Below are 25,466 nucleotides of genomic sequence, written 5' to 3'. Positions count from 1 at the left end.
ACAGATCCTCTCTTCATTTTCTGTATTTTTAACAGTGCATGATTTGGCAGTGCTCATAATTACTATTTCAGGAAGTATTATGGTCACCACATTATGGTGTGGTTTGCTCTCTTGAATACTATGATTGCTGAGTATAGAGAAAATAGAGGCTTGGAGATTTCAGGATTAGAGTCTTCTGTATTTATCCAGGTGAACACTAACAATCATGCTGAGCTTTAGGATTACTTGTGTATATTTATAGATCAAATCTGATAATAGGCTTTCTAAGCTTCTTATTTTGGAATAACTTCAGACTTCAAGAAAATGGTCCAGAGTGCTGTATTGCCCATTCTTTGACCAGCTTTCCTAATGTTGACAGAAATCTAGCATAAATCAACCCAAGAAAATCAACATGGATATAATATTAAAACAGCTGTGACTTTTACCCAAATTTTGAGATTCTCCACTAATCAATTATTTTATCTACTGCCTCAAGATACAATCTAGAGCTCACACTGTATTTTATTGTCATGATTCCTACATCTCTTCTAGCATAAATATTTTTGTATTTCTTTGTATTTCCTAGACCTAAAATGCTTAAAAATTATGAAACATTCATATTACAAATGATATTTCCATTATTTGAAGTCTGAGATAAAATAAATTTTTCAAGTTGATGAACTATACCCTAGGTATTTCTTGTATTCTTTCTCAGTTACTGCACACTACCTGTGTTTCACGTTCACTCAATATAAACAGAAAATCCTGGTAATATTTTAAAGACATTGTTGTGCTCTCTGTACAGAGGTAGATCTAACATGGTGCACACACTTCTTTCATTTTGTTTGTTTTCATGGTGACTCAGGAAGGCACTTGTCTCCTCAGCTGCAATTGTATTGCAGACTTTGATACATGATTGTGCAATGAGGAATGGTCTGCTCTCTATTTCCACGGAATACTTCTCACTTACAAATCTAGCATTGTTTTCCTGTTAGGATGGGTATTTTTTCTTGTACCAAAGAAAGATATTTTAACTTCATGTATATATTGTTGTTCAGGTTGAAAATACAAGGGAAATATTTAAATCCTAAGTGCTCTGTTTTCCCTCACTTCATTCTTATAAAATACATTCTATAGTTGTAGTATATATTTAGATTTGATTTTCAGTTTTTAGAAAAATTTTACATATTGAGTCCAATTAGTGCTTTAAGAGGTATTTGTAGAAGTTATTCTTTGTTGAAAATTATTTCAGTTGCTTCCAGAAGATAAATCAAAATTGCATAATGTTTTCTGGTAATGCTAATATTATTTTTATGGGATAGATAATAGAAATCTTGAAGCATTTTCCATAAATGAACAGGTTATACATCAATGTATCTGTCTACTTATGTCATTATTTCTATTTCATATCAAATGATTCCTCTCAGCCTTGTCTTCTCTAACTCATTAGGGTCTTACTTGAACTATAGAAAGTCTAAACTATAAGAATGGTAGTAATAAATCCTATTAATTTACTGTTATAAATATTCTATGCTAAAACTAAACTTATTTCCCTTCATTTTTTCATAATGAAGAAAAGAATTATTATTTTTGGAAACTAATTTTTCAAACAAATGCATGTTATCGCTCTCCAAGTTTCCCTTTCTTTTTTATTTTCCTAAAATAATATAATATTTTCCATTTTTATTCACAATTTAATAATTACTACTAAATGTATAGTTTCGTTTATCCTCAGGGAACACAGTTTCATACACAATTAAATATCTTGAAATAATCTGTAACATTTTCAGTAAATCCTTAGGAATCTAGATTATTTTAAATCTATGAACCTGTAAATCAGGAGCCACATGTGATAGTCTTTGTACAGTGCCTAAAGGTAGACAAACCATCAAAGAGAAAACTCAACCTTATGACATGTCCTTGTGGCTTCCAAGATCAAGCTAGCTATGATTTACTATAAGGTTGTTGATAGTAATTAAATACTAATTATTTAGTAATTAATATTACAAATACCATTTTGTATTATTTTTAATTCAGGAAAACTTCTTGACAGATAAAAACTATCTACTTATCATGTATAACATGATATTTTGAAATAAATATATATAATAAATATATATATACATGCATGTATATGTGTGTTTGTACATGTGTATTTGTGTGTGTGTGTGTGTGTGTGTGTGTGTGTGTGTTATTTAATGATTAAAGGAAGCTATTACCCATGTTATTTTGTTTGTGTGGGAATGTTTTGCATTTATTCTATGAGCATTTTCAAAAATAAAATATGTTCTTATTATCTTTAATTGTGATTGAGTATATCTTTTTGAGATGCATACTAAAATATTTACAAATAATGGTAGAATATCTAAAATTTGCTTAAAAACTAACTAGATATGGAGAAAAGTACACAGGTAGATGAAACAAAATTTGCCATGATTTTGTGATCATGGAAGCTAGAACACTAACTGTATTGTGATGAACTATTTGTTATAGTCTGGTCATTTCCTGTACATATAAAATTTTCCAGAGTAAGTTTTTCCATCCCTACTTGTTTCTCATGTTTAGAGAAAAATAATGTGAATGGTAGCTTCCATAGTAATGAAACGCTATACAAACCCATAGATAACATCTGAACCCAAGGGTAGGAGCAACAAAGTGAAGAATAAAATGTATCATACCCATTCTCCTAAACATAGTAGAAAACATTTTGGTTACCTAAATTCATTTAAAGTAGATATACTGTGTGTCTCTGACAATATCTTATCAGACATATATAGCCAAAAGAGAAGCACAAACAGAAAATAGGTTAATAGCATTCCCCTTGTCAATCATATCTCAAGATATGGATAGTGGAGTCTTATGGTCCCATGCTGTTTTCATGGATCCACCAACTCAAACTGCTCTAAGAGTGATGCTACCATGAGTTTTGCCTTTATCCTTCTCATTCTTTGAGAATATCTAGGGTTTTTTTGGAGGCTATCTACAGTGTGACATCAGGAGAGATTGCATATAAAAATAAACATGAGAATTCAGCTCTCTTTGGATATGTCTCAAAGAGACAGATTGAAGAATGGGAATAAGTGGCACCATTCTCTCTTCTTTAGTAAAATCATTTTATTAAGCATATGTAATGTTTTAAAGCAGAGTGGTTTTAGTATTTCAAATGAGTTAATAAATATTTTAATTCTGTTTTGATAACAGAGAAAATACACACAGTTATAATATGTGCTAACAAAGGCTCTTTGAAGCTGCCAGGAATAGTGGACATGATGAATGGCTTTTGAAACCAAATCTTGAGGACTTACACTGTAAAGATATTTACAGAGGCAGTTGAAAAGCAATATAAATACAAGAGATAGGCCTTTTGTCTTTGTTTTTTAAATTTTCATACCATAGGATCTCCTTTCCAAATACTTTTATACCTCATAGTGCATGAGGTTTTATGTTTGTGTGATAATACCTGTCATTCCTTATTATGTTTTGTTGTGTGATTAGAAGAAATGCACGAAAGCCCCGGCTCTCACTTTCCTCATGATTTAGTAAGATGTTCAAATTGTAATCAATTATTACAAAAAATGTCAAGGGGAGCTTAGATAAAAGCTAAGAGAGTTATAAAACTTTAATACTTATACCAATTTTATTGTATGAATAAAACATATACATGCAAACATGTTACTGTATCATTATTCATAATTTTGTAACGTACACAATAACATTCTAACTTTTAAAAAGTAGTTCCTTAACTTTTGAACATATGAATTTCCAACATAGAGAAATTTTCAACCATTGTACAGTGGTTTTGAAAGTCTTTGTTCACTAGACACAGACCGTGAAATGGAATGGAGCCAGTAACTAATGCACTTTGGAGTAATAAAGCACCTGGGCTCTGATTCGGTGTTAACATTCACTTAAATTTTGAAAATACCTTTTTTATTGTGAAATAAGATGAGTTTGATGCCTTATAAATAACTGCAAGTAAACCTAATGCAAATCCCTGCAATTTCCACAAATGCAACAAATACTACCTTTCTCTTCGCTACAAAGAAACAAAGTGAGGAAAAAAGAAAAAATACAATGTTCAGGAAATGAGCCCCCTCCCCTCAATTTGGAACTCCATCTTATGGTTTCGCAGAAGCAATTTGAAATAAACCAAAGAAATTCTGATTCTTAAAAAAGTCATTTACTATGTACAGTTCCATAGTAGACTGGCTGCACCTGCTAAGGTATAAAGATTAATTGGCCACTTCATAGCGAAGAACATGGAAAATGTTGTTTAACTTTGAAAGATAGCAGAGTCTTAGGAAATAGTAGCTCAATTTTAACTTATTAGTCACCATCTTTTTTTTTTATAAACAGTAGATATATTCTAGTGAATTCCTTTGGAGCTGAGTTGAAATTTCCAATGTGTATTTCATTATTAGTATTAGTGTTAATCATCATCATAATTAGCATTATTGTTTCATCAATGTATAATTTTAATATTACAAATACCCATTGTTAATGTTCAGGTCAGTAGTTTTAATAAACTTACAGGATTTTATTACCTTTACCACAGTTCTGTTTTAAAATTATCCACCATCATAAACTTTCCTAGAAATTGCTAATCTAAACTTATGTCTGTTGCCCAGTCATGAGAAAGTCCACATTATTGTCTGACTCTACCAGTTTACCTCTTAAAAGCATTACATGTAAACAGAATCAAATAATATCTATTTTGGTATCTGGAGTTTCACTTTTCAAAGTTTTAGATTAGTCTATGTTACCACATGCATCAGTTATATGTTTCTCTTTGTTGCTAAATATATTCCATTCTTTTAATGTTCTACTTTTCATTTAATTTATTGGATATTTTCTAGGTTTTAAAAATATTTGAATATAAATTTTAGTATGTTTCTATGTTATTCCTATTTCATAGTTTCCTGGATGTTTCACATCTGCCCTGTACAGTTTCTGTTCAACTTTTTTTCTTTTTTATTTATTCTTCTCTCATATATTATGTCCCCACTGAAGTCTCCCCTCCTTCTTCTTCTCTGAGTCCCTTTCCCATCTCCCTTCTCCCCTAGAACCACTGCTCCTCCATTTGTCTTTAGGAAAGGGCAAGCCTCCCAGGGATATCAACCAAACATGGCATAATAAGCAAGTTGCAATAAGACTAGGCAATACTTTCATATCAAGGCTGGACAAGGCAACCCAGTAAGAAGAAAAGGGTCCCAAGAGCAGACAAAAGAATCAGAGACAGCCCTGCTCCCGTTATTAGGAATCCCACAAGTGCAGCAAACTACTTAGCCTTAACATACATGCAGAGGACCTAGGTCAGACCCATGAAGGATCCCTGGTTATCAGTTCAGTCTCTGTGATCCCCCATGAGCCCAGATTAGTTGATTCTGTGGGCTCTGTTCTTGTGGTATCTTTGACCTCTCTGTTTCCTACAGTCTGTCCTCCCCTTCTTCTTTATGTGTTTTTTAAAGATTTATGTATTTATTATGTATACAGAAAAGGAGCCAGATCTCATTATAGATGGTTGTGAGCCACCATGTGGGGGCTGGGAATTGAACTCAGGACCTCTTTAAGAGCAGTCGGTGCTCTTAACCTCTGAGCCATCTCTCCAGCCCTTGTCCTCCCCTTCTTATGCCAGATTCCCTGAGCTCTGCCTAATGTTTGGCTGTGTGTCTCTGCATCTGCTCCTATCAGTGCTGGATGAAGCCTCTCTGATGACAATGATGCCAGGATCTGCTTTACAAGTATAGCAGAATGTCATTAAGAATCATTTCATTGACTTTTTTTTTTTGCCAGTCCTGTTGGTGAAATGCCCCCCAATCCAGTTGTCTCTGCCAAGTACTTTCTCCCCCAACCCACCACCTGATTCTTCCTGTTCCCGTTCTCATTCCATCCTTGAAAGGTATTGTTACTCCTCCCCAGGGAAATCTATGCATCCCCCTTGTGCCCTACTTGTTACTTAGTCTCTCTGAGTCTATGGGTTATAGAATAATTATCTTTTATTTTACAGCTAATATCCACTTATAAGTGAGTACATGCCATGTTTGTCTTTCTGAGTCTAGAGTACCTCACTCAGGATGTTTTCCATCCATTTGTCTTCAAATTTCATGGTGTCATTTCTTTTAACAGCTAGGTGATACTCTGTTGTGTAAATGTACTACATTTTCTTTATCCATTCTTCAGTTGAGGGACATTTAGGTTGTTTCTGGCTATTATACAAAAAGTTGCTATGATCATAGCTGAGAAAGTGTCCTTGTGGTAGGATGGATTGTCCTTTGGGTATATGCAGAGGAGTGGTATAGCTGGGTCTTGGAATAGATTGACTCTCAGTTTTCTGAGAAACTACCATCTTGGTTTCCAAAGATGCTATACAAGTTTATACTCCCACCAATAGTGGAGGAGTGTTCCCCTTGTTCCATATCTTTACAAGCATGAGTAGTCACTTGTGGTTTTTTTTATCTTAGTCATTCTGACAAGTGTAAGATGTAATCTCAGAGTCATTTTGATTTGCATTTCCCTGATGACTAAGGATAATGAGAATTTCTCTAAGTGTTTCTTAGCTATTTGAGATTCTTCTGTTAAGAATTCTCTGTTTGGATCTGCACGTCATTTTTATTTGGAATGTTTGGTTTGTTGATGTCTAGTTTCTTGAGTTCTTTACATATTTTGTATATTAGCCCTCTGTCAGATGTGGAGTTGGTGAAAATCTTTTCCCATTCTGTGGACTACCACTTTGTCTTGTTTACAGTCCTTTAATTTTCAGAAGCTTTTCAGTTTCATGACTTCCCATTTATTAATTGTAGATCTCAGTGCCTACACTATTGGTATTCTGTTCAGGAAGTTTTCTCAGGTGCCAATGAATTCAAGGATATTTCCTCCTTTCTATTCTATTAGGTTTACAACATCTGGTTTATGTTGAGGTCTTTGATGCACTTGGATGTGAGTTTCATGCAGGGCGAAAAATCTGAATCTACTTGCATTCTTCTACATACTGACATCCAGGTAGACCAGTACCATTTGTTGAAGATGCTTTTTTTTCATTGTATAATCCTGGCTTCTTTTATCAAAAATCAAGTGTGTGGATTTACACCTGGGTCTTCCATTTGATTCCATTGATCAACCTGTCTGTTTTTATACCAATACCATATGGTTTATATTACTATGTTATGCCCTGGGCATGAGGCCCCTGAAGAGACCACCAGAGACATGAACTCACCGTAATGCAACAGCAAGGTTTATTGAAGCAGTTCAAGGCACACTGCAGGGACCTTGTCAAGCCATCCAACACAATAGAGGTTGGAGGAGGTGCCCGCCCCTCTGCAAGCTCAGGTTTTAAAGACAAAAACCACAAAGTTACATCATTTAGGGGTGCTTGTATGGGTACAATTCTGATTGGCTCAAGTTTTAGGGGCTTTTCAGAATTTCTGTGTTATCTTACTTTATAGTTTTAACCGGTTGTTTGTCAAACTTTATAGACTACCTCCACCATTAGGTTATTCTGTGGTTAATCAGTTGCTACCAGATAGTTCTTCAAACATCCTGACTTTGTACTTTTGACCATCTCCGGCATTGGGGCATTCTATGGTTAATCAGTTGTTACCAAACATCCTGACTTTGTCCTGGGACCTATGTCAGCAGCTCTGAGAATTTTGAAACTCAGGCCTGTTTCAAGCTGGGGTGAGGGGCTTGCTTGAAATGTGGATGCTTTGGTTCTTCAACTATAGCTCTGTAGTAGAGCTTAAAATCAGGTGTGGTGTTACCTCTGGAAATTCTTTTATTTCAAAGGATTGTTTAAGCTATCCTGGGTTTTTTCTTTTTCCATATGAAGTTAAGAATTTTCCTTTCAAGAGCTATAAAGAATTGTGTTGGAATTTTGATGGGAATTTGGTTTAATCTGTAGATTGCTTATGTTAGGATGGCCGTTTTTTACTATGTTAATCCTACCAATGCATGAGCATGGGATATCTTTGCATCTTTTGATTTCTTATTCAATTTCTTTCTTCATAGACTTGAAGTTCTTGTCATACAGGTCTGTTACTTGCTTGGTTAGAGTTACCTCAAGACATTTTATATTATTTGTGGCTCTTCTGAATGGTGTTGTTTCTCTGATTTCTTTCTCGGCCCCTTTGTTCTTTGTCCATAGTAGGGGCTACCAATTTCTTTGAGTTAATCTTGAATCTAGCCACTTCACTGAAGGTATTTATCAGCTCTAGGAGTTTCCTGGTAGAATTTTTATATGTATACTATCATATCACCTGCAAATAGAGATAATTTGACTTCCTTCTTTCCAATTTGTATCACCTTGATCTCCTTTAATTGTATTATTGCTCTAGGTAGAAATTTAAGTACTTTATTGAATAGATAAGGAGAGAATGGATAACCTTGTCTTATTTCTGATTTTGGTGGAATTGCTTTGAGTTTCTCTCCATTTAATTTGATGTTGACTATAGGCTTGTTATAAATTGCCTCAGTTATGTTTAGGTATGTTCTTTGTATCCCTGATCTCTCTGAGACTTTTATCATGAAGGGGGAGTTGGATTTTTTAAAGGCTTTTTCAGCATCTATTGAGTTGACCATGTGTATTTCTTTTTCTTTCAGTTTCTTTATATGGTAGATTATACTCACAGATTTTCATATATTGAACTATCCCTGACTCGCTGGGATGAAGCCTATTTGATCATGGTAGATGATCTTTTTGATGTATTCTTGGATTCAGTTTGAGAGTACTTTATTGAGTGTTTTTGGATCTATGTTCATGAAGGAAATTGGTCTGTAATTCTCTTTTTTGTTGAGCTTTTGTGTGGTTGGGGTATAAGGGTGACTGTGGCCTCATAAAATGAATTGGTCAATGTTCCTTCTGTTTCAATTTTGTGGAATAATTACAGGAGTATTGGTATTACCACTTCTTTGAAAGTTTTATAGAATTCTGCCCCTAAACTATCTGGCCCTGGGTTGTTGTTGTTTTTTTTTTTCTTTAAACAGATTTTAATGGCTGCTTCTATTTCCTTGGCGGTTATACGTCTATTTACAGTGTTTATCTGATCTTTATTTAACTTTAGTATGTGGTACTTATCCAGAAAATTTTCAGTTTCTTGTAGATTTTCCAATTTTGTGGAGCACAGGTTTTTGAAGTATGACCTGATTCTTTGGATTTCCTCACTGTCATCTTATGTCCTCCATTTCATTTCAGATTTTGTTAATTTGGACATCCTCTCTTGTCTTTTGATTTGTTTGGATAAGGGTTTACCTGTCTTGTTGATTTTCTCCAAGAACCAACTCTTTGTTTCTTTGATTCTTTGTATTGTTCTCTTTGTTTCTATTTTATTGATTTCAGCCCTGAATTTGATTATTTCCTGCCTTCTACTCCTCCTGAGTGCATTTGCTTCTTTTTGTTCTAGAGCTCTCAGGTATGCTGTGAAGTCATTGTGTGGGATTTCTCCAAATTCTTTATGTAGGCACTTAGTGCTATGAACCTTCCTCTTAGTACTGCTTTCAAAGTGTCCCGAAAGTTTGGGTACATTGTACATTAATTGTCATTGAATTCTTGGAAGTCTTTCATTTCTTTCTTTATTTCTGCCTTGACCCAGTAGTCATTTAGTAGAGAGTTGATCCGTTTCCATGAGTTTGTAGGCTTTCTGTTGTTTCTGTTGTTGTTGAAGTCCAGCTTTAATCCATGGTACTCTGATATGATACAGGGGATTCTTTCAATTTTCTTGAATCTGTTGAGACTTGCTTTGTGACAATTTTGGAGAAAATTTTATGAGATGCTGAGAAGAAGGTATGTTCTTTTGTGTTTGGGTGAAATGTTCTGTAGATATCTGTTAGGTCCATTTGATTCATAATGTCTCTTAGTTCCATTATTTCTCTGTTTAGTTTCTGTCTGGATGGCCTATTTGTTGGTGAGGGAGAGATGTTGAAGTCTCCTACTATTAATGTGTGAGGTTTGACATGTGGATTTAAGCTTTAATAATTTTTTTTTTTTTTTTTACAAATGTCATTGCCCTTGCATTTGGGGCATAGTTGCTAAGAATTAAGATGTCATCTTGGTAGATTCTCTTCTTTGATAAGTATGAAGTGTCCTTCCCCATCTCTTTTAATTAATTTTGTTGGAGACCTATTTTTCAGATATTAGAATTGCTGAACCAGCTGGCTTTTTGTGTCCATTTGCTTGGAAAAAAATCTTTTTAAACCCTTTACTCTCAGGTGATATTTATCTTTGATGTTAAGGTGTCTTTCTTGTATGCAGCAGATGAATGGATCTTGTTTTTGCATCCATTCTGTTAGCCTGTGTCTTTTTATTGGAGAATTGAGTCCATTGGTATTGAGAGATATTAATGAGCCATGACTGTTCATTCCTGTTATTTTGCTGGGATGTGTGTGTGTGTGTGTGTGTGTGTGTGTGTGTGTGTGTGTTTCTCTTCTTTGGGTTTTGTTGGTGTGAGATTATTTACTGTATTTTCATGGGTACAGTTAGCCTCCTTGGGATGGAATTGTCCTTCTAGTGCCATCTGTAGGGCTGAATTTGTGGATAGATATTGTTTACATTTGACTTTCTCATGAAATATCTTGTTTTCTCCAATCTCTGTTTACTGAAAGTTCTACTAGATATAGTGGTCTATGCTGGCATCTGTAATCTCCTAGAGTCTGCAAGACATTTGTCAAGCCCTTTGGCTTTTAGAATCTCCATTGAGAAGTCCAGTGTAATTCTCATGGGTCTGCCTTTATGTTACTTGGCCTTTTCCCTTGCAGGTTTTAATATTCTTTCTTTTCTGTATGTTTAGTGTTTTGATTATTATACGGTGAGGGGACTTTCTTTTCTAGTCCAATCTATTTGTTGTTCTGTAAATTTCTTGCATCTTCATAGGCATGTCCTTCTTAAGGTTAGAAAATTTTTCTTCTATGATTTTGTTAAAAATATTTTCTGGGCATTTGAGCACAGATTTTTCTCCTTCCTCTATTCCTATTATTATTAGGTTTGGTCTTTTCATAGTATCCCAGATTTTCTGTATTTTTTTCTGCCAGGATTTTTAGATTTAACATTTTCTTTGACAGATGTGTCAGTTTCTCCTATTGTATCTTCAACGCCTGAGATTCTTTCTTACATCCCTTGTATTCTGTTGGTGATGCTTGTGTCTGTACTTCCTGTTCACTTACCTAGATTTTGTATCTCCAGGATTCCCTCAGTTTGTGTTTCCTTTATTGCTTCTATTTCCATTTTCAGGTATTGAACAGTTTTATTCATTTCCTTCGCCTGATTATTATTTTTCCTTGTCTTTCTTAGCTTATTTTAAGGGATTTATTCATTTCTTCCAATTGTTTGTTAGTGTTTTCCTGGATTTCTTTAAGGGATTTATTCATTTCTTCTTTAAGAACCACTATTATCTTAATAAAGTTAGTTTTAAGGTTATTTTCTTATGCTTCAGCTGTGTTGGAATATTCAGGGGTTGCTGTAGTTGGATAGCTGGGCTCTGGTGGGGCCATATTGCCCTGGAGATTGTTGATTGTGTTCTTACACTGGCATCTAGACATCTGGTTTGGGATGAATATAGGTCTAGGTGCTAATTTCTGAGTTTTTATATGTTGGATGTGTATTTTGTTCCTTGTTTCTGTTTTCTCTTTGGTCTTCTGGTCTTTGTTGTCTGTATTTTTGGTGGACTGCATGACCTCTGGTCCAGAAGGGAGTCTCTGTCAGAGCTGCAGGCTGGATTCTGGCAGCTAGCATACATAGCCTTTGGTTCAGCAGAGGTCTCTGTTCTTCTGACTGGCATGACCTGCACATGAGCATCAGGTATCTGCTCACGTAGGGGGAAGGGACACAGTCTCTGTACAACTTCTTAAGAAACTGCCTATCTAACCATTTCTCATATTGAGCTTGTCTTTTTATATTCCCTCAAGCCATATCTAAGGCTTCCCCTTGGCATTGCCATTACTGACAGTTGCCATAGGACTCTAGTTTTGATTTGCTTTTCCTCCTGATATAAGTTTGAGTATCTTTTTGTATGTTCCAAAGCAGCATATAGAGTCCCTGGTGAAATGCTCATCTAAACAGAGTTCTTGGTGAGGTGACTGTCCACACAGTCCCTGGTGAGGTGACTACCCACACAGAGTCCCTGGAGAGGTGACTATCCACACAGATTCCCTGGTGAGGTAACTATCCACACAGATTCCCTGGTGAGGTGACTACCCACACAGCGTCCCTGGTGAGGTGACTACCCGCATAGATTCCCTGGTGACTGACTACCCACACAGAGTCCCTGGTGAGGTGACTACCCACACAGCGTCCCTGGTGAGGTGACTACCCACACAGTCCCTGGTGAGGTGACTACCCACACAGTCCCTGGTGACTGACTACCCACACAGTGTCCCTGGTGAGGTGACTACCCAAACCTTCTGCTGTTTTTTGCTTGCGTTGTTGGCCATAGAAGTTGTAAACACTTGTGTATGTTGTAGCTAATAGTCCTTTGTAGTGTATGTCATCTTCTTGCATTTGTTTCTGGTATATTTTTTGTCATTCTATGTTTTATTTTTTTATTTTTCAGATTATAATTTATTACATTCTCCCTTCCCTTTCCTCCCTTCAAACTCTTTCATATGTCCTTCTCCACCCTAATTCAAATTCATGGCCTCTCTTTTTACTATTTGTTATTGCATTCCTATATGCATTTGTGTATACATTTTATGCATATATGTGTATGAGTGTATGTATTCCTAAATTTTGAAAATTGTGGCAACTACTATAGAAATTAGTTTTGCAAGTTCTCAAAAAGCTAAAAAGAAATCTACCATTTGACACAGCTATACTACTCATTGGCATATGTCTAAAGGACTTGACATCCTACCACAGATGCTTGCTCAGCCATGTTCATTGCCACTATATTCACAATAGCTAGAAAGTGGAAGCAACCTAACTGTCCTTCAGCTAATAAATGTATAGTGAAAATATAGTCCTTGCACAACAGAACTCTATTCAGCTGTACATAAAATCATTACATTTGCAGCTTAGTGAACTGGACTAGAAATATGTCCCCTTCATTAGCACAATCTTGTATTGAGTTTTAAAATCTGGTAGTATATCATTCCTCAAACACTTTAGTTTTCAAAAATGTTTGAGTAACTCTATTGCCTTGGAATTGTGACTAGGTTTTGAATCAGCTTTCCAGGACTAGAATGGGGATTGTGCTGAAAGTGAAGCTCTCACATAAAACTTCTGCCTTAGAAACAATGAATTTTCCGGTCCATGAATATGTAACCTCTCATTTATTAGATTCCTCTCATTTTTCTCACCAAAATTTTTATTTCTCAGGTATAAAATTAGCATTTATCCTACTAACTGTGTTCAAAATTTTTATTCAGTTTGATCTTATTTTAAAGAATTTTCTTAATTGGGATTTTGAATTATCTGTAAACATTATGTAGAAATTGTTATTTATATATTAACCTTTAGCTTATAGCCTCACAGATTTGATCTTCTTAGAGTTTTTTATTTAATACTCATAATTTTTTACATGCAAAATTATGTCATATGCCAACAAAATATTTCCTACTTCTATTCCAGTTGATGTTCTGTGTTTCTTTGATAGCACTAGGCAGAATTTTCTGTACAATCCTGAATATAGTATCCAAGGAAAGCATTTTTGTTCTGCCCTGACTTTTTGAGAAAACGTTTACTCTTTCACAATGACAGTGTTATGAAGTACAAACATCTTCCTGTTTCCACCTGGCATTTTTTGTTTGTTTTTCTATTGTTTTGTTTTGTGTTGTTTGAGAGAGGGTCTTGAGCTCACTGGGTAGTTAGAGAATGGTCTCCTGTCTCCAGTGTGCTAGCATTATAGGAACATACCATACCTATATGAATCAGACCTATTTCTACCTTAGTTTATGGTTTTTATTATGAATATATTCAGCATTTTGCCCAAACTATTGACTACATGTAACAAGGTCATCATGTGTTCTTTGTTGTCAATAAGACACATATTAATTGATTTTTTGATTACAATCTACATTGCATTCGTAGAATAATTTCCATTTGTTATAATGTGTGATTATTTTATGTTTCATGATTTAGCTTGTATGTTAGGTATTTTTGTGTCATGTTCCAAGGTTAGTCTATGCTTATATTTTCATGTGATGTCTTTGAATAGCCTTGTATTATAGTTTTCTAAGTGTTCTATCTGAATAGCCAATGATGGGCCACAAGTTTACCTCGAGTGACTTTCACCTACCTCTAAGGCTTTAATGTCTCATTGCTAAATTGGAATATAAATTGGGGAGAAATTTCAAAGCTCAAGTAAGTTTTAGTTTTCTAGTTTCTTACCTGAATTATGTATCTGGGTTATCTTCTTCAGACTAAATATTCTTGGTGGCTTAGGCTCTTCCTGGTCTATGCTGCCTATAGACCAAGATACCATTTACCCAGAAGTATGGAGAGAGTTTATTAACTGACTATGATTCACCTAGTTATCAGTGAGTGGCCCAACTTAATACCTGGAGAATCTTCAGATTTCCTACTTGTTCCATTCCATAGCAGCCGAGCCCCTGGTCTTTACAGTTCTTTCTGCTCTGTTAGTCATATGACAGCTGAACTTGGTGGTAGAGAAGTAGTCTAGAATGGCACAATAGAGTTCGACTGTTCTTCCTCAGAGGCCAGTAGTTCCTCTGGAATATATATACTTCTCTCATTGTTGTATGATTTACTCAACTTCCAAATGTTGAAATGGTTAATAATTTATAAAATTTTGCTCAGTTATATAGTTCACTCATTGAAAGAGGATTTGATTTTATAAACTCTATATATAATTTTTTAGCATTTAAAAGGTTTTCTTTTTATGGTTCGTAGTTCCACTTTTTATTTTCTATCAAATGTAAAGGACAAATGCATAAAATCATTATAAATTGATGTCATTGGAAAATAATATATACAACTATAATTTGTGATATTGAACTATAACAGAGATATAGAACTTTATGGGAATAGACTTTTCACGTGAAATTGATGATAAATTGGTATCACTTGATATTTGACAGTTTTAATAGTAGGTTCAAATATAAAACTCTCATGGTAATCACAAGGAAAATATCAATAGAATAGAGATAAGTGGAAATAAAAATAAAATAAATTATATCAATACAAAAAAAATAAAATAAACATGAAATAAAGTAAAAATACAGGAAGCAATAGTCAAACCTATAAAGTATGCAGAAAACAAATTACAAAGTAGCAATATGAGTCTTTAATAAGGAAGTAGATTAAATTTACCAAACACCATGCATTAACAAAGAGTATTTGTAAAAATATTCAACAATGTGCTATCTACAATGTATTTAGATTAGATCCAAAGACCCAAATAATTTGAAAATAAAAGGACTGAAAAAGATATTTCATTCACGTAGTAACCAAAAGATGGCAAAAGTAATTAATAATAGATAACACAAAGACAAAAGCTGTAATGAAATATATATATATTGAAATATATATATTGAAATATATATATATATTGAAAAGGTGAGAGAATTCACCAAGAATATGTAATGATTATAAATATGCTTGTACTAAACATCAAAGCCCTTAAATATATGAAGTAATCATTGTCAACATTAATATAGTTATAATTGAAGACTTCATTGTGTCATTTTCAATGTCAAAATGACTAGAGATATGACCACCAATAAAATAGAAGAAATGAACAGCATTTAGACTTAAAAGACCTACAGGCTCTTTTCAAACCAAAAGGAAAGCATACATCTTTTTCTTCCTCAGATTAACATGGAGGATTCTGCAAGATGGAGCAGAAAGTAGGCCAGCAAACAAGCCATTAATTATGATACATTGATACATTAGTAAAAATACCATATTACCTTGGGATTTTAAGTCACCTACACAACTGTTTTTGATTGTACAGTGTTATGGCAGTTAAATTACTATATTTAAGTAAAACAAGAAAGATTAATCTATAGAAATTTGTCCTGATGCAATATTCTCATAAGCAATAGTATCTAAGTGTTGCATTAAAATACTTTTTGTATGCCTAAAAAGAAAGCTGAACTCCTAACAAATGTCCCTGTACTCCAGCAGAATGAATCATGAGGTAACAGAATAGTAGTTCTAGGTTCTGGATCAAACTTACTCACAGAAACAATAGAGTTCTGAGAATCTCAGAAATCTGGAGAAAAGAGTCACAGTGCTCTATTGCTTCAATGAGTCCAGTAAGTTCCTAAGGAATATAATGCAATTCTTAGAATCTTAAAGAAAGCTAATGTCTACTTTGTGAGAACAGCACAGAGGTTCTAAACTCACCCTGCAGCATAATTCCTTCCTTTCCTCCCTTTCTTTAAAACTTTTATTATTATTTAATGATTCCGCTAATAATAAAAATTATATAAAGTTAATACTGTGTAGAGAACCAAAGAGAATATGAATATAGACAGATTATAGTCACCTTGACTCCTTGATTAGTTCATGCTCATGCTCTATGCCCACAAACTGAATTTTAAAGAATGTCCTAGACTGAGGTGTAAATTATAAATCTATATGACTGAAAATATCATTTATTTTATGTTTTGAAATTCCACTTAATGTTGCATTAAAATAAATTTATCATTACAATTTTTTAGACCCACTTTTTACTTCTGCTCAGCCTTCTGTGGCTTAGACCAATGAGATACAGAGTAGGTGGTGTAAGCATTACAGCTTAGATGGAAAAGTATCCTGGCAGTCAGGGGCCAAGGAATACCACAAAGTCACACCACACAACAAACCTCACACAAGACATTTATTGGGAGGGAAAGAAAACAGGAGTATGGCTGCTTCTGCTCTGACAAGAAACAGTGGAGAACTGAGCAGAGGGCAGGGCTTCTGCAGAGTTTCTTTAGGAGGAGATTGGAACTTTTAGGTGAAGCTTTCCAGAGTGGAGACTGGTGGGATTTCAAGTCCAGAGATTGGGCTTTTTACTCTGCAGGGTGTGGGAAGGTTCCAGCAGTTAGGGCATTTAGTGTGATCTGTGGGTGGAACCTGGCAGTTGGAGGTCCTCAGGGGAGGAGAAGGCCACTCGTGTAGCTAGGGGCTTAAAGGTTGTAATATTTGACAAGTGCCAAGCATGAGTAAAACTCATTGCTTCCATATTCTGTATAGCATAATAGTATGGTCTGGCACTTCTGCTGTGATAGGAAACCCTACAAACACAGTTTTATGCCCCATTGAATAATAATAGATATCAAACACATTAAAAAATTTAACATATAATCAATTAAAATATTTTCCAGACTATTAAACATACATGAATTGACAACAAGAAAGTAAAGATATATATAAGAAGAAGCAACCCGTATGTCAATCCCTACATGAATACATAAGTAGGTGATGTGATTATGCACTACACAAAGATAATAGCCATCTTTATTTACATATACACTATGAAGGGTCAACAAAGTTGCCTGACAGCATATGTCTCAGAATGTCTCCTTTGTTCTGTGAGGCAGGACTGTACATCCATAGAATGAATATTACTTACCATATAAAAGGAATGAAGAATTAGTTCACACTGAAACTTGAAAGAGTTTTGGAACCATTATACCAAGTGAAAGAAGGCATGGCCCAGAGTCCATATGTTGTATGATTCTGTGCATAGGAAAGGATAGAATAAGACATCTATAGGACAAAAAAATAGATGTGTAGGGCAAGGCTGGAAGGCTGTGGAGTAGGTGAGTGATAAAAAGCAGGTATGTAGTTTCTTTTTAAAAAGATAAAAATGTATTCTCAAATTGACTATGGCTGTACATACATTATTACATACATTGTTAACTAACCACCATTTATTTGTAAACTATAAAAGGATAAGATCTACAATACCTGACTATATCTCTATAAAGCTGTTAGAAACATCTACGTTGTTATAATTCTCTTTCACAAGAGAACACATATTCCTGTCTTTGCTGTTGTCCACAGTGCATATCAATCCCAAATTGATGTTTCTTATATCTTACTTACTTCCCATTACTCAGACACTCCGTGGTCATTGATAGGGGAATCTGTACAGGAATGTGGGAGAGATGAATATCACCTGCTTTATGCTGCATGCCACTTTTGCATACATTTTAAACGGATGTATCAGTAAGCTGGCACATCACTGTGGAAATCTCAGAATGTGTACTTTTTTCTATTTTCTTCTATTGAAAGTAGATGTTTTCCATACAATGTTCTTATTACAGTTTCCTCTCCAACTCTTTCCAGATCCTCGCCACCTCTTCTCCCAGCCGAATCCCCACAAGCATAAGAAGAATAATAACTAAAATAAAATAAAAACCAGAGTAGGACAAAACAAGCAAACAGAAGAAAAAGTGTCAAAGAAAAGCATAAGAAACACATACAGACACAGAGACACTTGTTCACATACACAGAAACCCCACAAAACTGGAAAACATGATGTGTACTCAAACAACCAGGAAAGTTTTGAAAAAAAAAAAAAAGCTCTGACAAAGCATTATGAGAAAAGATCCTCCAAAAAAGCCACTGAGTTAATTTTGTGTAGGCCATCTACTGCTGGGCATGGAGCCTTCAGAGTGGTTTGTGTACACAGTGTTTCAGCAGAGTAGTAGTATTTGGTTTTTCCCCTGTGTCTCTGGCCTACTAGTCTCAAGTACCTGGCCACCCAAGCAGTCTTGGAGATGGGTCTCATCTCATGGGGAGGATATATAATCCATTCAGATATTGGGTGGTTTTTCCCAAAGGCTTTGTGCCACTGTTGGGCTAGTTCATCTTGCAGGTAGATCATCATTGTAGATGAATGGGTTTGTTTCTAGGTCGGCGTTTCCTTTTCTCCTTTGGTAGGTGTAGCACACCTTCCAGTACCATGAACATTAATCAGCAGCAGTGAAAGCATTCGTCTTGTAGGTGTTGTCTTCACCATGGAGCTTCACCATCCATTTATGGAGAGCTACTGATAGACCTAACAGTAGCCTGGGTTGTTTGGCATTTCCCCGAAGCCCCTTTGGCCAACAGTTGGGTAACTTCACTACTTGATGAAAGATGTCTAGTTGGGATACACCTACTATTTGGCAATTTCACTAAGATCAACTTCATATATGTATATATTTTAGGAAGCTTCTGCTGTATTAGATTTCCATATGACCCCTTAAACGGCCCTTAGTTTAACTGTACCACCCTCACCCCCAACTTCCTTACCCTTCCACATTTGATCCTCCTGTTCTAGTCCTACCCACCTTGTCCAGTGTTCTCTTCCCTCTTCCTAAGAATATCCATTCCTTCCACCTATCCCTTTACTCTGTAGCTATAGGATTATAGCCTGCTTATCAAAGACCTAACAGCCAACATCCACGTATAAGTTAATACATAACTTATTTGTCTTTTAAGGTCTGGGTTACCTTACCTGGGATAGTATCTTGTAGCTCTATCCATTTACCTGAAAATTATACAATTTCATTTTTTAATGGCTGAATAGTATTGTTATGCAAATATATCACATTCTCTTTTCCCACTCATCCATTGAAAGGCATCTTGGCTGTTTCCAGTTCCTGGATATTTTGAAAAAGGCATAAATGAATGTGGTTGTGCAAATGTTTCTATAGTAGGGTGCAGTATCCTTTGGGTCTATGGAATACTAAGCAAGCTTCCAGGCTTTACTCCTTTGAGAAGAGATCTTGAGGTAGATCCATTCCTAGCTTCTAAGGAACCCATACCAACTTCCACAGTGGCTGTACAAGTTTGCATTTCCACCATCAGTGGATGAGTGTTCTCCTTACTCCACACATAAGCTGTCATGTGTTTAATTGATCTTGTCCATTCTTACTGGTGTAAGATAAAAGCGCCCTTTGTTTAATGCACACTAAAAGAGTTTTTCTGTTTGCAAGGAAAATTAAAAAATTACAAGTATAAGTGATTTAGAGATTTATATTCAGAATCTAGATAGAAAAGCCTAAAAAGAATTCTATGATATTTTGTGCCTGTTTTCTAAAGATACAATATTATAATCCATAGATTAATTAAAGATCCTATCACCAACAAACTTCTTATGTTCTACTTCTAAATAATAAAAAACACTAAAAATTATTTAATCACTTTCTGTACACTATAAGACCGCAGTTCTTCCTTGATTCCAAAATATCAAAATCCCGAAGCAGTTCTCTGCTGCCAAGGACTTGATACTTGAAATAAAACATGCAACACTGACTACATGAATATTAATATTTGTGTTAAAATATTTTTGACTATCTAAATATGTGTTACGAACTATGTCTTCATACATTTTTTGCTCTATATTTCATTTCCTTAAATTTTTTTACTAATTAAATATGAAACTCTCATTTTATTTCATTTTCTAATGAAGATTGTAGTTTCACTGTCTCCTTGGCTGTAGATCTCAAAGTCAAAATGCTCATCTAGATCTCAACTTATCATTTCTAAATGTCTAAAGTCATATATATCCAACCTTCTTATACATACCAGGGGTATGCATGCATATGTTTATACACTTATGTACTATAATTTCCTTACTATAGATGGCAATGATGTAAAGTATAAAGCTAAAAGAGAACCATCTTAATTTTACAATTCATGTTTTCATTCCTTTCTATTTTTGAATACACATGGACATACATACTAAAAGTTAAAAATAAACTGTAATTCAGTTGATATTTGCATTTAATACTCTGAAAATTACCTAGTAAGGGCATTGGTATCTCATATGTTTTTATGAACATAAATTCCATGACTAGTTATGATGTATAGATATTTAATAGTTTACTCTAGCCATTCCTTTTAAAATATTTTAATTTATTCTTTAAAAATATCTTCCATAGATTTAATAGATTTTAAACATAACCACTTCCACCCCTGCCTTTGAACTCCCCTCAGATTCCTTCTATATTAATTTTCTCATGATGTGATAAAATACCATGAATCAAAGCAACATACAGAAAGACAAGTTTATTTTGGTTTATGGTTCCAGTAGAAGAGTCCATAAGGGCTAGAAAGGCATGGCAATGACATGTCAGAGCAGGAAGCTGGCTCATCTCATTTTATCTCACAGGAAACCCAGAGAGAGAACTAGAAGTGGAACAAGACTATAAGATCTCAAATTCATCTCTAAGTGATGTACATTATTCTAAGACTATATCCTAACATGTCCACAACCTGCCCAAGCAGTGTCTTAAGTGTTCACATACATGAGCATCTTTCATTCAAACCACTTCCGCTCCAGTACACACTCTTTTGTTTTTTTTAAACCTACTGTATCTAATTAGTGCTGTCCGTATGCCCTGGGGTATGCAGTCATCCTCTCAAGCATGGGACCTATCAATGGATATACCCCAAGACAAATGGACTTCTCCTCCAACAGCCATCAGTTTCCCATAGCTCCTTGAGTAAAGGTCGGGCTTCAGCAAGCCCCTCGGCCATCCATGCCAGAACTTAGACTGGCTTGACCTTGCTCAGGTCTTGTGCATGCTGCCTCAGCTGTCAGGAGTTCACACATGCAGAGGCTGGGTGATGCTCAGAATGCAAAGCTTGACTGCACTCCTCCCTAATTCTCTGGGTCTTTGATTCTCCTTTTCCTTCCACAATGATCCCTGAGTCTTGGGACAGGAAGTTGCAGTACACATGGTCTGTTTAGAGGCACACACTCTTTATTCTCAGCTATTTGACCAGTTATGATTCTCTGCATCAATCACTGCCCACTTCAAAAAAAAAAGTTTGGTGACCAAGATTGAGAACAGTGTACCTTAAAATTTCTTCTGCTCAAAAAAATTAGTACTTTTTCTTTTAAATTAGCATCGTGTAAACTTTCAGGAGATGGGCAGAGTGCATCCAGATTCTTCTTCACTGCTGATAGGGTCTTGATCTCCACAGCACTCAACAGCTTTCCAACCCAAGTTCCAAATTTTCTCACAGCACTGTTCACTTACATAAAAGCCACATAGTCAAATGTATCACAACAGTACCCCACCTCAGCTCCAAGTTCCTGTGTCTATTTCTGTTATTTTGCAGTGATAAAACATCCAAACCACAAGCAGCTTAGGTAAGGACTGTGGTTACTTAGGTGAGGACTGGTATATTTCCAGTGTGGTTGTACCCAATGTGACAGGGTAGGCATAGCACCTGTCAAAGAAGTCATGGTGACAAGAGCAGAAAGCTGACTGGTCACATTTCCATCACCCACAGAATGAAGAGAAATAGCGTGAGGACACTTTTAGTTGACATTATAAAAATAGTCTGGACACCTGAGCTTTATTTATATACTAATGTGAGTCAGCAACATTAGAACTCTTTCTGAATCAGTCTCTCAACTCATCCCTCCAAAAATGTGGCTCCTGGAAAAATTCATCACCAGGCATGCACCATTTATACTTATAGATTTTCAAACCAAATCACCTAACTAGTAATCCAGATACTATTCATTTAATAAATCTATAAGAATTTCATATTTGTATAGAATGCTAAAACTTATTGTTGCAACAATATTCATTTCCATTCTGACAATATTTCACAAAGATATAAACATGTCATAAAAATGTTTGCAACAGTTGAAAAATATAAATTATACTGACAACATCATAATCATTTCCAACTAACCCATTCCAAATTTATTTGTGCGACATAACACATGGGCTGCCTAAGCTGTGAATATTTCTTTTCAGCCTTCACTGAAAGAGTCTGGTTCTCAATTGTTTGTTGTTGTTTTCATATCTCAGTAATTTCTCCTTTTAATGTATCTGATGGCAATTTCTCCTTTCACCCTTAACATCTGAGCAGAGGAGGGAGGGTGTGTTGCCGTCAGAATGATGAAGTATCCATGTATTCATTATTTGAGACAGTGAGTGTTCACTACTCTTATTGTTCCAGAACCCCAACAGCTACAGAAGTCAAAAGATTATTATTCATGGCCCATTTTCTTTTTAATTGTTGTGTTCTAACATTGATTGCTCACTGCCTTCTCAGTACTATAAAATTAATAATCTGCAAGTTTTGATAACAAGGTAATATTAGCACAGAAAAATAAAAATACAATTTTTATTCTCATATTAATTTGGTATTATGGCTTAACAAATTAAGATTTGAAGCAATACTCATTCACTGTGCCAAAGCTGTCAGAGTTTAAATGGGGAGCCTAGTCGTGACCTTGCAAATCTACAATCTGTGCACTAATCAAGCTTTGTTCCTCTCTAAATATGGGAGGCCCCTCCCAAGGCAGCAGGTTTTAAAAGTTAGTTCCTTGAGGTTGTAGGTCTGAATTCTAGTTCTTCCTGATGGCTGTCATTCAGGGACCACTCTTATCATCTAGAACTCTTTCTCAGGCCCATGCCAAGTGTCCCTCACTCAAGGCCTCTCATAGAAGCAGCTTACACCAGAAGTCCAGCAGGACTGTCATTTAGGTTAGCTAAAATGCCATTTCTTTTAATATGTGGTAACCACAGTACTGGCTGCACATCACTTTTGCTAAATCCTATTAATAAGAAAGTCATGAATTCTACCTATGCCGAAAAGGAGATTGTGACTCAATGGTAATTATGATAAAATATATCTGTCACACACATAAATTATCCTAAAGCACTTGATTCTCAATTTGGGATTAGAATAGTACTATATTTCTTCCTTATATTTTTTATAAGTAAAACTGGTGTTTATTATGGAAGCACACTCTAGCTTCAAACTAATGTAACTAGTTTAGTTTCAGTGACACTGTTAAATTACAAAAGCATCTCACAAGAAAAAAAATGTCTTCCCAAGACTAATGAATGACTTCTGCCCAGGAGTCCTGATCACTCAATAATACTGATATTTGTCCCCAGTAGATTTAGTATAATTCAATATCTACAAAATATGTATCAAGTGACTCTACCTTCTGACAGCACATTCAATTGCTTTGGACTCTTTATTCCTAGTAAGTACAAGAGGACTACTTCAATTGTTTTTATGAAAGTATTAGTGAACTGTCTCAGATTAGTCTTGATGTTTATAATTTTGCAATTGCTTTAGATAAGATACAACAAAAAACAGAAATGTTATGTCATTTCATAAAGAAAGAATGTGCTCATAAGTATGTCAGTCCTGGAAAACTTTTTAATGGGAATTATTTCTTCAGAGTAAAATTACTTTAACAGCTTATGGATTGCCCAGAGTCCAGGGAAGACGCTACATCTGGCGTGGCATATCTGTGGGAGAAAAAAAATCTATGTACACTATGCTCTTATGTCTGTTAACTTTATTCCTCTGAGACAAAATTCTATCTTTACAGCTACATCTCCATCAGGCATTCAGGGCAAAAGAAAATCTAGACACACCAAGCTCTTTGTCCATCTACTATATTTCTCTGGGATGAAATCCTGTCTACATAGCTTCAGTTCCATTCTGACACAGTTTCTCTGTGTCCTCTCTTTTACTGCCCTCTCATAGTCCTGCTAACGACTAAGCTCTTATGCTTTCAGCCTCATTTTTACCCTCTGTTTCTTTGCCCTCCATCTCTGCTTGCTCTCTACTCTTGGCTCTGACGAACTCTATAAGAGTTCTGCCTTACCATTAACCAAACCTCTGTGTTTTTCTCTTCTCCCAAGTCATGTAGTTCTGTGTGCCTCTATAGAAAATCGCCTGTTCCTTCTGCCTCCTCAGGAATGTTGCTCCACCCTACCTTCCACCTTGATATGTAAAAATCTCTTTTGTTCTCAGTCAATTGCTCTGGAGAGCCACTAAGCCTCAAGGCAAGAGGATAGTCTAAACTTCATTAGCATAAGAAGCAAAGCTATGTGTCTCCAGCCAGCTTGTCTCCTAGGCTCAGCCATAGGGAGTTAGTTACCTAGAAGTTCAGCAGGTCTGAGGAGCTGAACTGTTTGCCAAATGGTCTGGGAATATTTGGGCACACAAGAATTTCATAGCAGAAGACAGCTGAAATATTAAAAGCTGGATAACACCAAATATTCATAATAAATGGCTTGCCTTTTGACAGATACTTGCCCAAAGTATAGCTTTAATACACAGCTGGACTCCTTATAACATATTCTTGTGGCTTGCCACAACAGCATACTCATGATATGTCATTTGAAAACTTGTTCAACAAAGCCAAAATACAAATGCCCTCTGCTTTACATTCTGACATTTTTTTTTTATGTGCCATGTCAATGGTTGTTTCAGATATATAGCAGGAAATTGGATTTATCTCATTCTGTGTGTTATGAATGGGGATATCCTTTTAAACCTTTTGAGTCCCATATAACATTTTCATTAACATAAATCTATATAATTAGAAAAGACAAATATGAAGTAAAGTTTAAAAATAGAAAAGAAATACTGTCTTCATATCTTTGAAAAAAGAAACATCTTTTCATAGATAGAAAAATAAGATACATACATACATATATACATACATACATACACATATACATATTTAAAATTTTGGTGGAGGGCAGCATCCTAAGCAGTAATGCCTGTATAAGAAAAAGCAAATGGGAATACCTGAGATTAAAACTGGTCTCTTTGGTTTTCAGGT

The 25,466-nt window shown here is 35.3% G+C and overlaps 1 protein-coding gene across 2 annotated transcripts in view; it reads left to right on the top strand.

Moving 5' to 3' along the window:
• Nucleotides 1–25,466, top strand: part of Pclo (piccolo presynaptic cytomatrix protein) — an 83,158-nt gene that overhangs the window by 11,293 nt on the left and 46,399 nt on the right. The gene's annotated exons all lie outside the window — the stretch shown is intronic.

The sequence above is a fragment of the Peromyscus eremicus genome, chromosome 3, assembly GCF_949786415.1.
Source record: "Peromyscus eremicus chromosome 3, PerEre_H2_v1, whole genome shotgun sequence".
Classification (NCBI taxonomy): Eukaryota; Metazoa; Chordata; class Mammalia; order Rodentia; family Cricetidae; genus Peromyscus; species Peromyscus eremicus.
This window is presented reverse-complemented; position numbering and strand designations above follow the sequence as displayed.